Source organism: Schistocerca gregaria, chromosome X (assembly GCF_023897955.1).
Source record: "Schistocerca gregaria isolate iqSchGreg1 chromosome X, iqSchGreg1.2, whole genome shotgun sequence".
Lineage (NCBI taxonomy): Eukaryota > Metazoa > Arthropoda > Insecta > Orthoptera > Acrididae > Schistocerca > Schistocerca gregaria.
In genome coordinates, this window is record NC_064931.1 from 132,835,118 (window position 1) to 132,857,886 (window position 22,769).

General features: G+C 42.1%; 1 protein-coding gene and 1 pseudogene across 1 annotated transcript in view; one reads left to right on the plus strand and one right to left on the minus strand.

Moving 5' to 3' along the window:
- The window catches only part of LOC126299606 (calcium/calmodulin-dependent protein kinase type 1-like), a 1,453,155-nt gene that overhangs the window by 614,687 nt on the left and 815,699 nt on the right, over positions 1-22,769 (minus strand). The window lies entirely within an intron of this gene.
- LOC126299870 (5S ribosomal RNA) lies at positions 15,281-15,398 on the plus strand (annotated as a pseudogene).

A 22,769-nucleotide genomic window follows, 5' to 3' on the forward strand; every position in this document is an offset into this window, starting at 1 on the left:
TGGCTTGGTTGTCCGTTGACCAGAATGCCATCTTCAGTGCAGGACACGATCATACGGACATCTGTTGACGGTTTGTATGATTATATCGTGAATTAGACACAGCATGGGGAAACAGTGGTTTGTTGCTTTAATTATGGACACCAGTGTATTTTTTATTTACTATCCCTTGTACCTAACTTTCCTGAGATCCATGCAGGTCGGCTGGAAGTTATATTTTCTGTGTGCTAATGTATTTTTTATTTGCGTCTTAATACCTTTTACGCCAAGATGTGATAACTCAATAGCAACGAAACACCAATTAAAATATTATCGATTCCTCCTTCCGCCGGCCGTGGTGGCCGAGCGGTTCTAGGCGCTACAGTTAGGAACCGCGCGATCACTACGGTCGCACGTTCGAATCCTGCCTCGGGCATGGATGTGTGTGATGTCCTTAGGTTAGTTAGGTTTAAGCAGTTCTACGTTCTATTGGACTGATGACCTCAGCAGTTAAGTCCCATAGTGCTCAGAGCCATTTGAACCATTTTTTTCTGATTCCTCCTTTCCAGAGACTTCAGTTTATTTTCTGCTGTAAACTTCCCTACAAGTGTACACCAGATTCCAGAATAAGATTTTCATTCTGCAGCGGAGTGTGCGCTGATTTGAAACTTCCTGGCAGATTAAAACTGTGTGCCGGACCGAGACTCGAACTCGGGACCTTTACCTTTCGCGGGGAAGCTCTCTACCAACTGAGCTACTCAAGAACGACTCACGCCCCGTCCTCACAACTTTACTTCTGCCAGTACCTCGTCTCCTACTTTCCAAACTTTACAGAAGCTATCCTGTGAACCTTGCAGAGGTACTGGCAGAAGTAAAGTTGTGAGTAGGGGGCGTGAGTCGTGCTTGGGTAGCTCAGTTGGTAGAGCACTTCCCCGCGAAAGGCAAAGGTCCCGAGGTCGAGTCTCGGTCCGGCACACAGTTTTAATCTGCCAGGAAGTTTCATACAGTAGATTGTTGTAGAAAGCCAATAGTGACGTCTCAAAGTCTCACTGTACCAGCATCATAAAAATGAAGGTCAAGGAACTTTCAGTTTGGCCCGTTTCGTACTGGGCCACTGGTGACGGTCGCCACTGTTGGTCACCGGTGGCTGTGGTAAACACTCCTGGATTACTGGTGTCCGACACCGCATTTATTGCCAACTGATTAGTTAGTGAAATGAACTCGTACGGGGGTAGAAACTAAATTTCGCTAGCCCTTTATGGTGCGAAAAATAATATATTCAATTTGAAAAAAGAACATACAGCTTAACAATTTTGATTTTCTCGTACATGCTCGTCTCACTGAAGTAAGGCACAAAATTCGCTATAATTTCTTGCCACGCATTTGTTTTCCTCACTTTGTTATTATAGTAATCGCTTTCGACATACCAAATAGCAGGACGACTTTTTACTTCACTCTCAAAATCTTTCGTGTTAATCAAATCTCATGGCTACAATGTGTGCAGTATAGTACAATGAAAGTTTCGCGTCACTGTCTCAGAAATCATTGCCTGTCGGTTGGCAAACCTGCAGCTCTGTGTCTGTGATCTGTGTTCCAGTGTGAACACTCCAATTCAAACTAATGCATGTCTGGCGGTGACTACTGTAAACACAGTGACGTTGTCCATCACAATGTGGCTAGGGTGAGTCACTGATGGGTCACAGTTGCTCGGTGAGGCAGAGTAGTGTCCCGGTGTGAATGCTCCACTTCAAACGAATGTACCACTGTCGGTGACCGTCACCAGTGTCCCAATGTGAAACGGGCCTAAGTTCAGAAAGAATCTGAAGTTACAATCTGGGAAATCTATAACCATTTGCTTTTAGTAAATGCAAGCACAGTTGCAGATGTTAAAAACTGCCTGTTCACTACAGTATTTTGCACTATTTATTACTGAAAGTAATAAGATCTACAACTGTTCTCAAGGAATATCACCCGCCAGGGTAGCCGAGAGTGCTAACGTGCTGCTTCCTGGACTCGGGTAGGCGCACCGGCCCCGGATCGAATCCGCCCAGCGGATTAATGAAGACGGCCGGTGTGTCGGCCAGCCTGGATGTGGTTTTTAGGCGGTTTTCCACATCCTACTACGTGACTAGCGGGGTGGTCCCCACGTCCCGCCTCAGTTACACGACTCGCAGACATTTGAAACACATTCACACTATTTCACAATTTACACCAGACGCAGTCAGCTGAGGTACACTACTGCCGTCCTGGGGGAAATGGGGTGGCGGCAGGAATGTCATCTGGCAACCTCTTACAATTAACCATGCCAGTTCCGTACTTAACCCTGCCGACCCTACACACAATGCGGAATAAAGGCATTAGCAAAAGAAAGAAAGAGAAAGACTGTTCCCAAGGAATACCCCGAGGAGAAACTAACGCATATCCATGTTGAGGTAGCCTCACTATCTCAACTTGAAAAATGGTTTTCCCGGAAGTGTCACATACCGACGTCTTTTCTCTTACGATCTAATGCATACGTTCAACGAAAGCCTGAACAGGCACTGAACAAAGATTAACTCTATATACCACACTTCAGCAAAGAGAATTGTTAGGTGGATGCATGCTAAAAATACCTACCTGTCCTATCCATCACGACAAAAAGCTAGTAATTTAATATGGCGGCAGCTCTAGGCTCTACAATCACGTGCTCTGGTAAATAAACGGAACCTATATTCCTTTCGCAGTGGTAATTACATGTAGGTCGTGACTGAACCCTACCTGCTGATAACGTGAATTCGCTCCCGCTCAACGTGCACTACACACCAATCGTTATCGAAGCAACCTACAGCCACTCATGATAATCTCGCATCTCTTTCGGCCATGACGAATAAACAATACGAAGAGCTACACGTGTAAAGGGCTATCTTCGTCATGTCACCAATAATGTGATACGCCCTACCAAGTGTTTCTCGTTCCGACCACTATCAGCAAGGCAGTATCTCATCAGGCGACCGAGTTCAGATCGATTTATTCACTAGTACTCTTGTACCAAGCATATTTATAAACAGGCCAGTAAAAACATGTGGCGCACACCACTTCTTGAAAGCGTTAGAAACAGCTAGTCTTTACTTCGTAGGCATCATCTTGAAATATCGACGCACAAGTCGCCGAAGTGACGTCAGATCGAAAGACTTGCACCTGGTGAACGGTCTACCCCACGGGAGACCCTAGTCACACGAGATTTATTTTATTTATCTTGAAATAGAGAAATTATGCACCAGTTTTTGTAACAACTTTTGGGCAATGAAACAGAAGCGTTCCGATCATGTGCCAGATTACTGTGAAAGCAACATGCTCTGTCCGGGAAAAGTGATATACCGTCACCAGAAATTAACATGTAAAGATAATATCCGATTTAACTGTTGATAATGGCCTAAGTATCCCGTAGTATCCAGTTTCGTGTTTTACCCACTGTCTTTCCACGTTTAACGTTCTCAAATGAACATATTTTTAGGTTATTCAGTGATTGGTACTATTACTGCGGGTCAACAACTCCTAGACTGAGAAAGCGAGGCAGTTTTTAACCACTTGTCTCAATCAGATTCATATCTCCATGCTGCCATTCCAATTAACTTTCTCTACGACTTCCCATTATTACTACACGAAAGCAGATATTGATGACAGGCAATGAAAGCCTCGTAACTCCAACTGTCTGCAAAAACCTTGTAATTTCAGTAAACAGTGACCCATTATCAAAGAGAGATTTGAAAGTGTATGGATTTCTCAAATCTGTCAAAAACTAGGCATCTCCTCTGTAGTTAAACATGTAGCAAATTTATGACTTTATGTAATTTTTTAAGAAACCATCTTTACCGCTATTGTAAATTTAAGAAAATGGAGTTACGATTTTCCATTGCCTACCATCCATATACTCTATCTGTCGTAACGATTTCCAAACGAACTTCAATAATCTGCTTTTGAAAATGAAGCTATCTGAAAGACGTTACAACAGATACAAGGGCAATAAAAAGTATTCTATTTATTATAATCCTCTTCTTGTATATACAGCAGCAGATCTTTTTTTTAAAAAAAACTTATCAAATTGCATACTATTCTAGTTCATACAATAAAACTCAGCGCATAAGTGAAGTAAATATATATTATTATTTTTAAATTAAACGGATGAAATACGGGAAAAACAAACTATACCCAGTTCACGTTTATGAGGACATTTGAACAGGATGTTCCATTAATCTGATGACCGCACGCGGGGCTGTGTTCATCTGCCATCGGGGCTGCGTAGGCGGGTCGAATGGGTTTCGCGTCTCTCTATGAATGCCGCATTTCGCGCCTTTTTGCTCAGTGTCATTCGAACAGTGAAACAAACATCACGATTGTAACAGTGAACTATGCGAACGCAATAATGGCTACGCTGAATTATTCCATTCCACAACGAGGTTTACAGGTATTTTCAATTCGTATATGCGTACAGAGTCTGGTCATACTGTTCAGAGATTTTTCCAAATGTTCGCATTCAGAGTCCCGATGCAATTCACAAATTGGTGAACAAATTTCGTGAAACGAGAAGTGTTCATGACATTTCGAGAAACGAGAAATGTTCGTGACAAGAAGCGTAAACAACGAGGTACAATGGTTGCAGAAGCTCACCTAGATGACACTGCATTCCGCCTGGATAATTTCCCTAAAAGGTTTCTTAGATGTTTGTCATAGCAAAAGCAAATTACTTGCACCCCTGTGAAGAACTGCTAAGTTGCTTGGGCTAAGACTCCATAAAGGAACAATAGTGGAAGAACTTAAACCTGGTGAGCCCGCTCAGTGAGTTAGGTTTTGCGAATGGGTTTATGGGTTTTAAACAAGGGTATGACGTGAAATATATCCTTAGCTCATTCTGTTTCCAGACAAGGCTTGGCTCCATTTACACGGGTATGTTAATTCCCAAAACTATCGACACTAGAGCGTTTTCGTTAATATGCGAATCACAAGGTATTTGCTTTGAGTTGTCTGGTAGTATAAATACGGAAATACCACACGGGCTGCCATTATGCAATTAACGATGTTGCCATTACGTCACCGCTAGAGAGTAGTTACCTGCTATATAGCATCGTAACCCGTTATTACGCACTAGACTCACAGCGCCTGCCGAATCCTTCACTTAACTGTTACATCACGATACTCCAGAGCCGTCTACAAATTTACGACGTAGTGTGCTCCAAAGTGTCACTTCAGGAATGGCGCTACTACATTCTTAATCAGCGATGCATTTAGATGTAGGTTTTATGGCGTTATCTGTCTATGAAGCAAAGAGAATTGCCTACATACAGTGAACTCTCGATTATCCACTGGCGGATTATCTGCTTTGTGGAGCACCCGCGGCCTGTTTCTCCCATTTTTTCTGCTATTGGAAATTTTTGTATAACCTGACAGTGGTCGCGAGTGAGCGAAATCTCACGTTTCAACACGAGTGTAGTAAACAATATGCTGCTCGAACACTACAAGCGCCGGATGGTAATTGTTGCGGAAGACAGTCATTGGTTTCAGTTAGTGCCGAACTATGTCTCAAAAGCGAAAACGTGCAGTGTTAACTATACAGCACAAACTGGAAAAGTCGGTACTGGTACGGGAAATCTGGCATTAATTTACGATATGGGTGAAACTACGATCTGTTTACTCGGAGGAACGAAGACAAAATAACTGAACTTGGCAGCAGGTCTGATTTATCTAAAGGTTTGCAAAAGCGAAAGGCCATGGGAATGTGTACGTGCACAGAACTTCATAAAGCCAACTTGGAATGGTTTCAAGAGAAAAGGCCATACAAGTACCTGGCAATATATGCACCAAACAGGTCCAGTTTTTCTTCAAAACCTTCGAAAGTAAAAGAGAGTTTAATGCACCTTCCGGTTGATTAACAAGATAAAACCGTGTCATGGTATCCGGGATATTACCGTCCAAGGAGAAAAGTTAAGAGGGATAATAAGGAGTAGTTTACTGCACGAGAGAATTTAGAGCTAGAGCAAATATACAATCCGAACGAAACCAGGTTGTTTTGGAAATGAGACTCCAACTTTCTAGACACAGCGTAATACGCCTAATTACGAAACATGCACATAACTGTGATATATTACGCTAGTGGCTCACGACCACAAAGCTAAGCGTGGCGTCAAAGGGAAAGCTAACAAACCGGGCCGTTTAAAAGCAATAGAAAATTACAATTTACCTGTCCATTATTTCATAAGAAAGGGATATGGATAAACCGTACTATATTTTAAATGTGGTTCCATAATTGCTTTCTGCCATAGATGTGAGAACATTTGCTGTTGTTGGTCTACCAACAAGCGCTGTATTGTTACTGGACAATACATCATCGCATCAGTACGAAAATGTTCTGAAATCGGATGACGGGATGATGTCTGTAAAATATTTATCCCCTAATGTGACAGCTTTAAACCAGAAATCGATCAGGGTGTCAGTGCTGCGATGAATAAAAAATAGAGGAAGTCTGCTATAAAATGTTATCAATGACGGCATCAATCTTCAAACATTTTGGAAACAACTGTGCTAGACGCTATTTATAGTGTCGAAGGCGTGTAAGGCGAACAGTCAACCTTAGCGTAGTCATGGAAAAACATTAATCCTCAACTTGGTGAAACGAGTAATTTCGATGACAAAGGAAAGTGGTCATTAGCAACAATAGCTGCTGGTTTGAAAAGTACTCCACGGTGCGAAACTGTTGGCAAAGAAAATATTTCTGAGTGGTTTGATTCGACAGTTAGCCAGGTCATGAGATATTGCGTGACAGTACTATGGTTCTGTAGGAGAATAACAGTGACGAAGATGGCAACATCCCTCTCATTCCAGAAACAGTAATCACTAATCAGTCATGCATCAGCACTTCAATGGACCGAAGATGTACTGGGCTACCTGGAGCAGTAACGAAGATGCTCCTTCTTAAAAACTGGTGATGCGTACAATTCGTAATGTGAAATGTAAAAGACAAACTACCTCACTGACACAGAAATTAATTAAAGACTATTTTGTTTCAGAGTACTAAAATACAATGCGAAAGTGGATTGTACTGTATTCTTTGTAAGTACTGTATTTTCACCCATATTATGATGATTAAAGTAGAATTTATCATTAACATTATTTAAGTGATTTAATTATAACGCTATAATTAATTTTCGTTTTTGATCTACCCTAATAAATCAATATGTACTTTAAACGCCGATTAATCCGCGAAATGGGATTATCCGTGGTTTTCAAGTTCCCAATTGCAGCGGATAACATGGAGTTTACTGTAGTTCAATTACTAATTCTGGTGTAGCTCTTTTGAGTCTTACGCACTGCCAACAAATAAGATTTAAAGTTCTTCCGTTTCTGTTATCTAAATTTCCTTCTTTCCTAATCACCAAGAAGAGCTTGGAATTTCGCTTTCACTAATTCAGGGGATGTCTTATTTTGCTTTGATGCTGTTCGTAGCTCCTCTCGCAGCCAGCGAACTTACAAGAAGAAACAGTCTTGTTGATCCCAGTGCTCCTTTGAACTTTACTGCTCTCTCAAACTTAATTTCATATCGATTCAAGCACTCTGTAGTTATCTTATACGCAACTTCATATCCTAGAAGGATTCAATTTTTAGTCGGCGTCTAGAAGACACTAAATCTACAAATTACAAAGTTGCCAAAACAAAGCCTCAATTTCTCAGAAACGGATTGCGTATTCTTTAATGTAAACTCCTTTTTCCTACTCAACTGCACGCCCAGGATCCAATTCTGAGTGCGTAATATCACTGCTCTGCGCTTATGTTGTTATTTGACTTCATATACAGCTGTAACTATGTTCTGAAAATCAATGTGAAGTACACGAAAGAGTGTGCTTCATCGCACCGGATTTTGTCCCATTCCATTCTCTGGCGGGCTGTATGAACAGTAGCTATTCATAAAGATTTCTGTTATTAAAGTAGTTTACCTACATAATGCACGTTGAAGCAATATACAGTGTTTCGAAAATAGTGTACAGTACTTGCGGATCCAACTCATTGTGTAAAATATGTATTAACATGGGTCCATAAATACCTGTTTTCCGAGTTATAAGACAGCCAGTTGCAACTACTCTCACATTTGCTTGCTTGTTTGAAATTGTCCTTGAAAGTTAATGAAGTTTGCAGCACACTGTCTCGTTACTTAGATAACATGTCCTAGCAGTCCACGTAATTCCGGACCGTGTAGAAGAACTTCTCTACTCAATTTGACATGAGAAGTCCGATCGCTGACTTAAGCCGTTTCCTTTCGATCCATTCTGTGTAGGAAATTACAAAGTATTGCTGCGTTACTCACCAAAAACAGGTTCTAAGTCGATTTCAGTGGGATAATCAGCTCCGTTGTTTGATTTGGGAGGGGGGGGGGGGAGGTAAAACACGTCGTTTATTCGTAGAATATTCAGAAACTGCAGTATTTCTTCGAAATTGGGAGGTTATAGAACACTTTCAATAACGGACGTGGAACATTATTAAAGTTTGTGGAATAAATGTTTAGACGGTCTAGCATCGAATACTGAATATATGAAAAGAAGGGCAGGGATATTCATGAAACTAGTCAGCGGAGAGTGAAACATACGTTAACGTCAACAGAATAGCTAGAGATTAACGTACATACCCATTTTCTATGTCGTTGCAGCAAGAATAGTCTTAACAACACAGTTTGAGAGATCATGGTGGACACAAATATGGCACAAGTATCATTCAAACATTCTAATTTTCGTGGAGTGTGTTCCATCCATGCAACTAAATGAATGGTAGTTTGCTTATTGCCATACGCGTTTCTCTCGTTTTGTTTGTGAAGCGCCTTCAGTGACCTGTAGTGCATGTTTCTTCTTATACATGTAATAAATGTATTATGCACAGTATGTTACTGTGCTACATTTTACCAAGTTTTTCTCTTCTTCAAGTGGGAATCAACTTTTGTAGCAAAAAATTTCGTGGGTGTGTGCATTGATGAGAAACTGAATTGGAAGAAACACATTGACGATCTGCTGAATAACATATCAATAAATTAGCCTACTATGGCTAATTTCGTTCACTGCTTTCATATGGCATCATATTTTCCGATAATTCATCACTAAGCGAAAAAATATTCGTTGCACAAAAGTGTGTCACCCAGAGTAATTGCTAAAGTCCACCCAAGATCACCTTGCGTACATTTATTTAAGGAACTCGGGATATTCACAGTATCTTCGCAATACATATATTCACTTGCGAAATTTATTATTAATAACAATAATAGCGGAGCGCATAGCTGTAACACTAGAAGAAAGGATGATCTTCGCTATTCTGGGTAAAATCTTTCATTGGGATAGAATGGGGTAAATTATGCTGCCAAAACAATCTTTGGCCATTTGCCAAATAGCATTACAAGTCTGACAGACAGCCAACCAACATTTAAAAACAAATTAAAAGAATGTCTGAATGACAACTCCTCCTACTCAATACATGAATTTTTAGATATGAAGTAGTACCTGGAAAAAAAGTTGAGTAATAAAAATTTACGTTAAACTGACACTTTCCACATCATTACGAAATGTAGTATTCATGATCTATGGAACAAGTATTAATTCAATGCACTGCAATGATTTACAGCGCTATTAGCCCATGTGTATGGTGCTGGAGTTGTCGTCTTTTGTTTGTGTTGTGTGTATGGTTTAATATTTTCTCATACATTTTGTGTGTGTGTGTGTGTGTGTGTGTGTGTGTGTGTGTGTGTGTGTGTGTGAGTGAGAGAGAGAGAGAGAGAGAGAGAGAGAGAGAGAGAGATTCATTAATATTATTGATTCTGGTTATGTTTCAGATCACTGTTTATTACTGTCTTAGTGTCTAACATTATCAGAGAGTTATTACTTATGTGGATTTGACCAGTTAAGTAGTTTCTTCCTCGTTGCAAGGTCTCTTTGTATGTGAAAGTTTTCTTGTAATGTCAGGAGCTTTTTGTTGTGATTTTTCACCCTAATAACTCTCGTGTCTTGTTCCATGTTGGGTGGTTCATGTCTATGTTGTATCAGGTGTTCAGAAAAAGTAGAATAGCTACTTTCATACTTACAGCTTCTTATATGTTCTTTATATCTAGTTGTGAAGTTCCTGCCTATCATTCCCAGATATACTGATTCGCATTTTTGGCACTCTAACTGCTATATACATGCTCCTTGGAGTTTATCTGATTTGTCTGTTGTTTTTAGTGCGAGTGGAGTATGTTTATTGTTCTGTAAGCAAGGTGAAATCCCTATTTCTTTAATATATCTGCCATCGTGTGTGTTACTTTGTGTCTGCATGTTAAAGTTTACAATTTTTCTGTTAGTTATGTCATGAGCGCCACTGTTGGGTGTTTCCGTGTGGGCTGTAGTGTCTGTGGGCTTCTTTGGTGTTTGTGTTCTCTGCTCGTTTTAATTTTTCTTCAGTTATGTTTTGAATTTTTGGTTGAGCTTTTGTACTATATGGGTGTTGTAACCATTGTTCGTGACTGAGTTGTACTGTTTGTAATTCTGTTTCACAGTTTTCTTTGCTATGTGGGATGTTATTTAGTATGTGATGCAATGTATCTAATGAACAATTTTATGTGACTGACGTAACTCTGCCCTTGAAAATGACGGAAAGTCGAAACGTGTAAGGTAGTTGGAAAAATAGAAGTGTGGTTACGGCAGAAGAAAAGTTATTTAAAAGTGTATCCGCGTTCTTTCAATGATTTGAAAGAAATATTAATCTACTACTATTGTTACTGGCATTTTGGTGTTCTGTGTGGGCATTTTACAGACTGTGAGTAATCTATGCATCCTATCAGAGGTAATAATCAAGCTAAGGAACTGAACTGTTCAAGAGGACTAACGCACTTGTGAAGATAGCCGTCGTACGTGCACCTCAGGGCAGATTGAAATGATGGCGCAGCTGTAAAGGCAGAAAAAAACATACCTTTTCATCAGATCAGCTTCCGCTCGAGCTACCCTTCGTTTTATGTACCCCACACATCCGTCCGACAATTGAAAAGAAATTGCCTGAGGGAGATTTCCGCTGAGAATGATTTTACGAGAAGGGTGCATTCAAAATAACACTACAAGAGGAGTCACTGCCACAAGCATGACGCAACCATTTTGCTACAGCGAGAGTAATGCGCTGACGTGCAGAAATATGATTGCAGCTGGTCCTTATTTGTCCTTCTCTAACGACAGTAAGCTTAACTGTCAAAAAGAGGACATACAGCATCTGCACGTTGGGTACTCATTGCAGAAGCTGCTCTGCTACAAGTTGCAGCAATTAATCATCTTTCATGACACGATTCAAGCATTGACGCATATTGTAGAAAAACATGAATACCTCGATCATGCCCATGGGGAACGGTGTGTTGTCCTCTGTCTTTGGTGTGACAGGGCGCTAGTATGGAGACAGATGGGGGTCAGGACATCGTTTTCATTGTGGCGTTTATGCCACATGTGTCCACGTTGATTACATTTTTGTTACTATGTTTCAATGCACAATATAAGGAGATTTTGTCACAGGAAGCTAGCGAGTACGTAGGATCACAAAGTAGACTCATCGAACTACGCGCCAGATGATCACATAGCGTGAGAAAGGCCGCGTGAGCAAGAACCGTACAGTACTGGAGCAGAGGGAGAAGGTGGTGATTCACCCACCACGATGGGCACCAAGAAGCGAATCTTTTATTATTAATATTCATTGTTTAAATATTAATATACAGTTCCAACCGTGCTGGTGACGCTAACTGCACTGAGAACTTGTTAATACTAACTTCAGTATCTCACAGTTCATAGGGAAATGATACAAATTTTAATTCTGTCAGTGATTATCGAGGGAAAAGATGGACCAACCACAATCACCCCCTGAGAGGGCAGGCGCCAAACTGCTAAGATGATGTTGTTGTTGTTGTTGTTGTGGTCTTCAGTCCTGAGACTGGTTTGATGCAGCTCTCCATGCTACCCTATCCTGCGCAAGCTACGATTTTTACCCTCCACGCTGCCCTCCAATGCTAAATTTGTGATCCCTTGATGCCTCAAAACATGTCCTACCAACCGATCCCTTCTTCTAGTCAAGTTGTGCCACAAACTCCTCTTCTCCCCTATTCTATTCAATAATTCATCATTAGTTATGTGACCTACCCATCTAATCTTCAGCATTCTTCTGTAGCACCACATTTCGAAAGCTTCTATTCTCTTCTTGTCCAAACTATCTATCATCCATGTCTCACTTCCATACATGGCTCCACTCCAGACAAATACTTTCAGAAACGATTTCCTGACACTTAAATCTATACTCGATGTTAACAAATTTCTCTTCTTCAGAAACGCTTTCCTAGCCATTGACAGTCTACATTTTATATCTTCTCTACTTCGACCATCATCAGTTATTTTGCTCCCCAAACAGCAAAACTCCTTTACTACTTTAAGTGACTCATTTCCTAACCTAATTCCCTCAGCATCGCCCGACTTAATTCGACTACATTCCATTACCCTCGTTATGCTTTTGTTGGTGTTCATCTTATATCCTCCTTTCAAGACACTATCCATTCGTTTCAACTGCTCTTCCAAGTCCTTTGCTGTCTCTGATAGAATAACAATGTCATCGGCGAACTTCAAAGTTTTTATTTCTTCTCCATGGATTTTAATACCTATTCCGAATTTTTCTTTTGTTTCCTTTGCTGCTTGCTCAATATACTGATTGAATAACATCGGGGAGAGGCTTCAACCCTGTCTCACTCCCTTCCCAACTACTGCTTCCCTTTCGTGCCCCTCGACTCTTATAACTGCCATCTGCTTTCTGTACAAATTTTAAGTGGCCTTTCGCTCCCTGTATTTTACCCCTGCCACCTTTAGAATTTGAAAGAGAGTATTCCAGTCAACATTGTCAAAAGCTTTCTCTGCCTACAAATTCTAGAAACGTAAGTTTGCCTTTCCTTAATCTTTCTTCTAAGATAAGTCGTAAGGTCAGTATTGCCTCGCATGTTCCAGTATTTCTACGGAATCCAAACTGATCTTCCCCGAGGTCGGCTTCTACCAGTTTTTCCATTCGCCTGTAAAGAATTTGTGTTAGTATTTTTAGCCGTGGCTTATTAAGCTGATAGTTCGGTAATTTTCACATCTGTCAACACCTGCTTTATTTGGGATTGGAATTATTATATTCTTCTTGAAGTCTGAGGGTATTTCGCCTGTCTCATACATCTTGCTCACCAGATGGTAGAGTTTTGTCAGGACTGGCTCTCCCAAGGCCATCAGTAGTTCTAATGGAATGTTGTCTACTCCCGGGGCCTTGTTTCGACTCAGGTCTTTCAGTGCTCTGTCAAACTTTTCACGCAGTATCGTATCTCCCATTTCATCTTCATCTACATCCTCTTCCATTTCCATAATATTGTCGTCAAGTACATCAGCATTGTATACACCTTCTATATACTCCTTCCACCTTTCTGCTTTTCCTTCTTTGCTTAGAACTGGGTTTCCATTTGAGCTCTTGATGTTCATGCATGTGGTTCTCTTATCTCCAAACGTCTCTTTAATTTTCCTGTACGCAGTATCTATCTTAGCGGTAGTGAGATAAGCCTCTACGTCCTTACATATGTTCTCTAGCCATCCCTGCTTAGCCATTTTGTATTTCCTGTCGATCTCATTTTTGAGACGTTTGTATTCCTTTTTGCCTGCTTCATTTACTGCATTTTTATATTTTCTCCTTTCATCAATTAAATTCAATATATCTTCTGTTACCCAAGGATTTCTACTAGCCCTCGTCTTTTTACCTACTTGATCCTCTGCTGCCTTCACGACGGAGAATAAGCCAACTAGGCCCACGTTTACGAGACGAGAGGTAAGCGAGTTTGCAACAGTTCAGTTTCGAGACTTAGGGGGCGGACACACTACACTTTCATCCGTGAATCACACGTACCACCAATGTGGCCACGTGTACATATTGTGGAAGGCGATATTTCGAACATTCACCCCCTGTCGGCTGTGATAGTGTTGCACAATTCAAGAGCCACTTTGTCCGAAGCTCGTGGTCTAGTGGCCAACTTTGCTGCCTCTGTTTCACGGGGTCCCGGGTTTGATTCACGGCCTGGTTGGGGTTTTTCTCTGCCTGGACTGGGTGGTTGTGTTGTCATCATGACCATCCCCCACCATGACCATCCCCCACCATGACCATCCACATCATGATCATCACCATCATGATCATCACCATCATGATCATCCACATCATGATCATCACCATTCGTGACAGTGGCTAGACTGGATTGTGGACAAAATGGACTGTGTAAAAATTGGGACTTTGTATGGGCAGTAGTATGCCCCACAAACCAAACATCATCATTAGAGAGCCACTTTTGTGAAAACTTGTAATTGTCTCGCAATACGACGCACACGTTTGAAACTTGGCTCAGAGGTGAAAAAGTATGGCGCCCTGCGACGTCGCTCCTGGGCTCGGCTACGCTTCCAACAGAAAGGTGTCAACACACGCGGAAGAAGCTCTAAAGTGGGTTAATGATGTCACATTGGCACCAAATTTCATTACAATTCTCCCGTGTCGTACGTTGGGAAGGTCGTCACATCTCCTGTTACCCACATTTCAACACTTCTTTTGACGCCTTTGCGATAGAGGTCAGAAGCGCCATACCCAGAGTTGAAATCACGCGGTTTCCTTGTAGGTGGTCGAGGAAAACATTCCAGACACACTGCCGGTCAGAATCGACGCGAAGAAGCCTCAGCGGGTGGCATAGAGGCCGTCAATGAAAGTATCCGTTTGTTTGGAACGTGGATTCCCTCACATTTCGTGAACTAAGACGACAGTCCGCAGCGCTGTAAGCAACATGACGACGTTCTTGACAACCTTTGATACTGCTGACACCCTCGGACGATACAACCCCTCTCTAACGACGTCGTGGTTCTGCAACCTCACTGAAAGTGGTCGTCCTCTTTTGGTGTGTAGCGCGACCACGATTTTAGCTCTCTGGTGTACAAGATGGAACCACTAGGGACCGTTCAAAACCATTCGACGAAATTTGAACGTGATCCGAAGCAGCAAAGGGGTAAATGCTGTTTCAGCCCACCTGTTTCGCACCCACTTGTGGCGAGATGACGCTGGGGGAGGTGTGGGGGTGGGGGCGTTGCGACACTGACTCACGTCTTAACAAAACGGCAAAGGGTCCGTCTAAGACCCTCCAGTTCAGCAACAGCCTCGGTGTCACCCGCGAACCTTTGTTGGGGACTTTAAAAATGACCATGTCCAGAGACAGCCGTTCATTCATTTCTCGACGCCTGTATGAGAGGCTGCCAACGGCCTTGCCGCAGTGGTAACACCGGTTCCCGTCAGGTCACCAAAGTTAAGCGCTGTCGAGCTGGGCTAGCACTTGGATGGGTGACCATCCGGTCTGCCGAGCGCTGTTGGCAAGCGGGGTGCACTCAGCTCTTTTGAGGCAAACTGAGGAGCTACTTGACTGGGAAGTAGCGGCTCTGGTCTCGGAAACTGACACACGGCCGGAAGAGCGGTGTGCTGACCACATAACCATCCATATCCGCAACCAGTGACGCCTATGGCTTGAGGATGACACGGCGGTCGGTCGAACCGCTGGGCCTTCATGGCCTGCCGGGAGGAGTTTAATTTTAGTTTTAGATATGATAGGCAACATTTTCGACACTCCTTAGACTTCGTATGCGGCCAGCAAGCGCTAGTTCAGTGACGTAGTGACACTAAGCTGAGTAACGTCGAAATGTTTCCCTGGTTTCCATAAATCTTCTTCGTGCTTAAAGGAATGTTAACAGTCAAATACTGGTACGTCGACAAGCCTGAGTGTGCCTAACCGCTGATTCAGGCAACACGATATTGAAACAGTTGTAATAGGATAACAAACTCAGCACTAAAATTTTTACGATTCACAGACTGATGGGGCGAATGAATTTCCTTCCTTAGGTTAAGTGATGCCTGTAGTGGCAGATACGGCATCTGGCCTCAAAATTACAGTAAATGACTTTAAAAATAAAAAGATTCACATTTCGTGGGTGATGGAGAGAGGCGACATACTCCCTGTAATATAGTTTTGAATAAAGGGGGAGGGGGGGTTTGCTAACAGGTATGGGTATTATTGAACTCTCATTTAGTAAGTCATGGATGCAAAATACTCTCACGAATTATTTACAGAAGAATGGAAAAACTGGTAGAACTCGACCTCGGAGAAAATCGGTTCGTCCGCGGAAATGTACTCAAGGGAACACGCGAGGCTATATTAGCCCAACGACCTCTCTTAGAAGACAGGCCAAAGAAGGAAAATTCTACGTTTATATTGTGACATTTGTGGACTTAGAGAAACCTTTTGACAATGTTGACTGGAACATTCTTGGAAATTCTGAACGTAACTGGAGTAAAATACAAGGAGCGAAATGCTAGTTATAAAGAAACCAGACAGCAGTTATAAAGAGTCGAGGGGCATGAAAAGGAATCACTAGTTGAGGAGGGAGTGAGAGGGGTTGTAGCCTATCCCCGATGTTATTTAATCTGCACATTGAGGAAGCAGTAAAGGAAACCAAAGAAAAATTTGGGGAAGGAATTAAAATTCAGGGAGAGGAAATGAAGATATTGAGGTTTGCCAATGATTTGTAATTCTGTCAGAGGCGGCAAATGATTTGGAAGAACAGTTAAACGGAATGGCCTGTGTCTTGAAAGGATGAAAAATGAACATTAACAAAAGCAAAACACGGATAATGAAATGTAATCGAATTAAATCAGGTGAAGCTAAGGGAAATTGAAAACTGAAAGAGAGACTAAAGGTAGTAATTAGTTTTGTTATTTGGGTAGCAAAATGACTGATGATGGCCGAAGTAGACTGGGAATTACAAGAAAAGAGTTTTTGATAAACACAAATTTGCTAACATCGAATATAAATTTAAGTGTTAGGAAGTCTTTTGTGAAACTATTTGTCTGGAGTGAAACGTGGACGATAAACAGTTCGAACAAGACGAGAACAGAAAATTGTGAAATGTGGTGATACAGAAGAATGCTGAAAATTAGATGGGTACATGGCGCAGCTGTTGAGGAGGTACTGAATCTAAGTGGAAAGAAATTTGTGCTACAACGTAACTAAAAGAAGGGATAGGGTGATAGGACATATTCTAAGATATCAAGTTATCATCAGTTTAGTGATGGTGGGAAGTTTGGAGGTAAAAATTGTAAACGGAGATCAAGTAATTAATAAGGTATGCAGGTTCAAATGTGTGTGTCGGATGCAGCAGTCATTCGGAGACGAGGATGCTTGCACAGGATAGACTAGGAGGAAGAGCTGCATCAAAGTAGACTTCGGACTGAATACCACAAAAAGAACAAAAAGTATTTAATGTAAGCCCCGTGACCACTTAGAGAACTAGTAGTTATCATTAACCACTACTTGAATATTGACGAAAAAAATCGTATTTCATTCGACTGACTTTAAATATTTTAACATCCTTAGGCTCCGAAATCATTTTACAAAGGCATTCATGACAGGGTTTTTCCCTTGTGACTGACTTGTCTTGGGAGAAGTACGAAAACCGATGTTCACTGACAGGAAATCATGGCTCCAATCTGTCTACATCTACATCTACATGACTACTCTGCAATTCACATTTAAGTGCATGGCAGAGGGTTCATCGAACCACAATCATACTATCTCTCTACTATTCCACTCCCGAACAGCGAGCGGGAAAAACGAACATCTAAACCTTTCTGTTCGAGCTCTGATTTCTCTTATTTTATTTTGATGATCATTCCTACCTATGTAGGTTGGGCTCAACAAAATATTTTCGCATTCGGAAGAGAAAGTTGGTGACTGAAATTTCATAAAAAGGTCTCGCCGCGACGAAAAACGTCTTTGCTGTAATGACTTCCATTCCAACTCGCGTATCATATCTGCCACTCTCTCTCCCCTATTACGTGATAATACAAAACGAGCTGCCCTTTTTTTGCACCCTTTCGATGTCCTCCGTCAATCCAACCTGGTAAGGATCCCACACCGCGCAGCAATATTCTAACAGAGGACGAACGAGTGTAGTGTAAGCTGTCTCTTTAGTGGACTTGTTGCATCTTCTAAGTTTCCTGCCAATGAAACGCAACCTTTGGCTCGTCTTCCCCACAATATTATCTATGTGGTCCTTCCAACCGAAGTTGTTCGTAATTTTAACACCCAGGTACTTAGTTGAATTGACAGCCTTGAAAATTGTACTATTTATCGAGTAATCGAATTCCAACGGATTTCTTTTGGAACTCATGTGGATCACCTCACACTTTTCGTTATTTAGCGTCAACTGCCACCTGCCACACCATACAGCAATCTTTTCTAAATCGCTTTGCAACTGATACTGGTCTTCGGATGACCTTACTAGACGGTAAATTACAGCATCATCTGCGAACAACGTAAGAGAGCTGGTCAGATTGTCAACCAGGTCATTTACATATATCAGGAACAGCAGAGGTCCCAGGACGCTTCCCTGGGGAACACCTGATATCACTTCAGTTTTACTCGATGATTTGCCGTCTATTACTACGAACTGCGACCTTCCTGACAGGAAATCACGAATCCAGTCGCGCAACTGAGACGATACCCCATAGGTCCGCAGCTTGATTAGAAGTCGCTTGTGAGGAACGGTGTCAAAAGCTTTCCGGAAATCTAGAAATACAGAATCAACTTGAGATCCGCTGTCGATAGCGGCTATTACTTCGTGCGAATAAAGAGCTAGCTGCGTTGCACAAGAGCGATGTTTTCTGAAGCCATGCTGATTACGTGTCAATAGATCGTTCCCTTCGAGGTGATTCATAATGTTTGAATACAGTATATGCTCCAAAACCCTACTGCAAACCGACGTCAATGATATAGGTCTGTAGTTAGATGGATTACTCCTACTACCCTTCTTAAACACTGTTGCGACCTGCGCAATTTTCCAATATGTAGGTACAGATCTATCGGTGAGCGAGCGGTTGTATATGAGTGCTAAGTAGAGAGCTATTGTATCAGCGTAATCTGAAATGAACCTAATCGGTATACAATCTGGACCTGAAGACTTGCCCGTATCAAGCGATTTGAGTTGCTTCGCAACCCCTAAGGTATCTACTTCTAAGGAACTCATGCTAGCAGATGCTGGAATATTACATTCTTCTTCAATGTCTGTACATTTAATGCTACTATTAGACATACCTACGAGTTTTTTAGATCATATTAAAGGGAGCAATTCCATTAGTTCTAACCGCGTGAGAAGCGAACGTACAAACTACTGAAGTGCACACTGGAGCTTTCGTATGAGGGATCCAAGGGACTGCAACTGACGGTTGCCGTGGCAACGCTTTTAGGTATAGCACTGATACACTGATGAGTCAAACATTATGACCACCTGTTTTAATAGCTTGTCTGTCCGTCTTTCGAACGAAATACATCACTAACTCTGCGTATCAGGGATCCGACAGTTTCTTAGTAGGTATGTGGAGGTACGTGGCATTCGATGTCTACGCACAGGTCATGTAATTCACGTGAATAACGCGCCGTTGATTTGCATACGCAGTTACGTCACCTGACAGAGACCTACATGGGTTCCGTTCTATCTATCATATCAGGCGAATTTGGAGGCCGAGAAATCAACATGAGATCACTATAATGCTCCTCAAACCACTGTAGCACGGTTCTGACTTCGAGACACAGACAATTATACTACTGAAAGATGACATCGCCGTCGGGGAAGACATCAAGCATGAAGGGATGCATATGCCTCACAGCTGTTAGTGTATCTTCGATTACCACCACACTTTCCATGCAGACGTAGGAGAATGTCTCCCAAAGCATAATACTGCTCCCACCGGCCTCCGCCCGTGGCGCGCTGAACGTTTCGAGCCGCCGTTCAGCTCGATGATGCCGTTTGTGGAGACGAGCAGCCACCTAGTGTAGTAAAATTGTGATTCACTCTAACAGCCGACACGTTTCTATTGATCAACGGTCTTACGGTGGCGTGCCCACTGTAGTCGCAATTTACAATGACGTTGACTCAACATGTGAACACGCTGGGGTGCTCTGCTGCGGAGCTCCATATTCAACAATACTACGATGATCGGTGTGCTCCGAAACACTTGTGCTTGCATCAGTATTGTGCTCTTTCTGGAGATATGTCACAGATCACTACCTATCATACTTTACAGAGCAAACAATCCTCCGAACCTCACGTTCTGTTGAGAGTCATGGACGTCCAACCATTTAGTGCATAGTGGTAGCTTCTCTGTCATATCTCTTTCCGTAGAGGCTCACGACAGTAGCACGTGAACATTCCCCGTTTTAGAGATACTCGTCCACAGGCCTTGCCTAATAATAATCTGTCCTTTGACAACGTCGCTTATCTCAGTAGATATCCCCACTACAGCCAGTATCTTCGCTAAGCTTCCGTCTTTGGTGCGCTTACGTACTTCTCGTAGCGCGTTAGATGCCCGCAACGTCAGCAGGTGGCATCCAACGTCACGGTGGACGGCAGTCATAATTTTTTGGCTGTTCAGTATATGTCACGCTGCGTTGTACGCTGCACCGTTTCAATGCTATTATCACTATTCGTACAATGGGGTACTTAGCACTTTTGGACACGTACAGTCGTGGACAAAACGAGCGAGACTCCTCGCCTTTTCGTTATGCTGATCCGCACAGCTTTAAAGTCTGCTACACAGCATAACAGGCAATGAGACGAAGTGCTACCAACATACCATGCAAGTTCGCTCAGCTGATGTGCTGAGATAGTTAGCTAGCACTGGAGAAACTCGCCCTTCGAAGACGCCACAGCATCATCTGCCATCACTTCGTGGGAAGTGAAATACCTCAAGTATAAGCCAATGTGTTGTATTCGCATATCTGTGACTATGACTTGGATCTAAAATGTGGTTATGGATAGTAAGTATGCTCAGATTGCGAATCTAACATCATGAATAAAGACAAGGGGAAATGAATTAGGCGTTCTTCCTCTTCCGTAACATCAAATATATTTTAGTTATTCTTTCTTAAATGGACTGCACAGAAAATTATTCACCAAAAGTGAATACCTTTTTAGCAACACCAGATGATGTTAAAAGCTTGCCGGCGCGGGTTAGCCGTGCGCTCAACGGCGTCATATCGCGGACCGCGCGGCTCTTTGCGCCGTCAGTTCGAATCCTTCCCCGTGCGTGGTTGTGTGTTAGGTTAGGTAGGTTGAATTAGTTCTAGATCTAGGAGACTGATGACCTAAGCAGTTTGGTGGCATAGTTCTTAGAGCCATTTTTTGACCGTTCACGTAAATTCTCTTTACATAACGGCCCAATCTTTAGATTGCGTTGACATCTCACTTTTTTACACCACCAAGCGATCGTATACCGCAGGAAGTGCGATACATTTCCGCTTATTATGTCTACCCGTACGCGAGGTAAACGTGTTTTAAGGGTTGGGTAGACAGACAGACGGTCAAGAAAGTGAGACTAATAGGGTTCCATTTTTACCGATTTATGTGACGAAATCCTAACAACGAAAATAGCTACCACAGCTACTGAAGATGAGGGCCGCATAATAACTTCCCCTCCTCTTTATTCGAAATGTTCCAGTTGCAGTCGATACATCAGCATATTAATCGTAGCTACGCTTTCGATCCAAATCACGGTCACAGGAATGCATATAAAATCCATTTGCCTATACACGTGGTAATTCAGATCCCACTATTAATGCCACCGGGTTTTATATGTGCGAGCATTCCCATTGCTAGATATCTTAAGGAACACTTCGGCTAATGAACGTTTTCTGGCTGTGGCACGTCTAATGGAGAATTCGAAACCTTCTAGAATACGTTTGGTAGCTACGTCGCCGCTTATCTCCTGGGATGGTGCAGAAATATCCGGCTAAATTTACTCGCTAATTACAGTTTTTTGTTATTTCGATAAACATCCCGAATGACTTTTCACATAAGCGGTGACATAAAGGTAGTCCATGTTTTTGAGTCCAGAAAGCTCCAAGCAAGAGAAACTGCAGATCATTTTGCCATTTTCATTGCGAAATTGCCGGCTTATTCATGTCTGGGGTAATAATAGAGGGCTGTTTGCCTGGGTTGTCTGCTAGAGTAGTGAAAGGTGTTTGCTACTGCAAGGGAGGTCTGGTTTGTTTTCGGTTCTAATCTCGATGGGGGCAGATAGATTATCAGTAAAAGAATTCTTGCGCCCCCACTACATTTTATTGCTACCTTTATTCTGTACCGGCGCCCTGTGGATGTCGATATGAAACTCTTGTAGAATTTCGTACTTGTTACTGACTACTTTTTCCGCTTCTGCCAATAATTGAACTGGCACAAGTGTGGCACTGAATGATTTTTAACTGAATTTCGTTACGAATCTTCACGCATTGCTGAACTTGCACACTTTCATACTAGGTCAGCAACGGTAATCCAGTATGACTGGTCTGAACGTTGCCACAGACCATTGCGCGGCCGAATTCGCATAATATTTTGCTAATTCGTAACGATCTGGGGTACTTTGTCTTACTAATACACTTATGTTATCTCGATAAGCAGAAATTAATTTTTATTAGTACAGATCATACTAATTAGCGTTTCTTCTTACATTTATATCTAATATTTAGGTGTTGTGGTTAACACACTAATCAGCATTAATATAGTCTTACACATGATTGAAAACAGTCTGACAAATTTCGGACAGTTTTTCAATTTCACGCCTGTGCATAGTATGTTGGTAGCACTTCGTCGCCTTGCCTGTTATGCTGTGTGGCAGACTTTACAGCTGTGCGGATCAGCATA